Source organism: Otolemur garnettii, unplaced genomic scaffold (genome assembly GCF_000181295.1).
Source record: "Otolemur garnettii isolate 467f Iridium unplaced genomic scaffold, OtoGar3 scaffold00002, whole genome shotgun sequence".
Taxonomy (NCBI): domain Eukaryota; kingdom Metazoa; phylum Chordata; class Mammalia; order Primates; family Galagidae; genus Otolemur; species Otolemur garnettii.
In genome coordinates this window covers 48,746,201-48,747,425 of record NW_003852397.1, presented here as the reverse complement: position 1 = coordinate 48,747,425, position 1,225 = coordinate 48,746,201, and positions in this window count along the sequence as shown.

Sequence of the window (1,225 nt, the reverse complement as noted above, 5' to 3'; positions counted from 1 at the left end):
GAGACAGAGTCTCACTTTGTTGCCCTCAGTAGAGTGCCAGGGCATCAGCCTCACATTGCCTGCTTAACTAGTGGAGCTGACAGTCACCACTTCCGTACCATGCCTCTTGGCGAGATTTGCCTCTTGGCAGGTTTTAATAGTGAGGAACTGAGGGATGTCTATGTGGGCATGCATGTGGCACTCTCCTGGAAGTCCCGGGACTTTTCCCTAGGCCAAAGACCAAGGGACAAGACCCCTGTGTGTAGCCTAGGAAACAGGCCTTCAGCACGACCTGCGCCCAGCTATTTTTAGGGGCGAGGTCTCGCTCTGGCTCTGGCTGGGCTTGAACCTGTGAGCTCAGTTAGTCCACCTGCCTTGGCTTCCCAGAGAGCAAGGAGTCTTTTGTCCACTTTTTGATGGAGTTATTTGTTTTTATCTTGCCGATTAGTTCTTTGTCAGCTATAATTAGCGAATATTTTCTCTATTCTGTAGGTTGGCTATTTACTCTGTTGATTATTTTCTTTGCTGTGTAGAAACTTTTTAATTTACTTAAAAAAAATTTATTATTGTTGTTCCTTTGGGGTCTTAGTCATAAATTCTTTGCCTAGGCCAATGTCCAGAAGTGTTTTTCCTACATACTCTTCTTGAATTTTTAGGTTTCAGGTCTTACATTTAAGTTTTCATTTCATCTTGGGTTAAGTTTTGTATGTGATAAGAGATGGGGGTCCTGTTTCATTCTTCCGCATGTGGCTATTTAGTCTTCCCAGCACCATTTATTGAATAGGGTTTTCTCTCCCTGGGGCATTTTTGTCTGTTTTGTCAAAGATCAATTGGTTGTAGCTATATGGCTTTGTTTCTGGATTCCACTGGTCTATGTATCTACTTTTATACCAGTACCATGCTGTTTTGGTTATTATATCCTTGTAGTATAATTTAAAGTCAGGTAATGTGATGGTCCCAGATTTCTTCTTTTTGCTTTGGATTGCTTTGACTATTTGAGCTCTTTTCTGATCTGATTCCATCTGAAGGTTAGGATTACATTTTCTGTATCTGTGAAAATGTCACTGGAGTTTTGGTAGGAATTGCATTGAATTTGTAAATCACTTTTGGCAGTATTGACATTTTAGTGATGTTGATTTTCCCAATCCACGAGTATGGGATGTTTTCTCATTTGTTTGTGTCATCTGTGATTTCTTTCATTGGTGTTTTGTATTATAGTTTTCCTGGTAGAGATCCTTTACTTCCT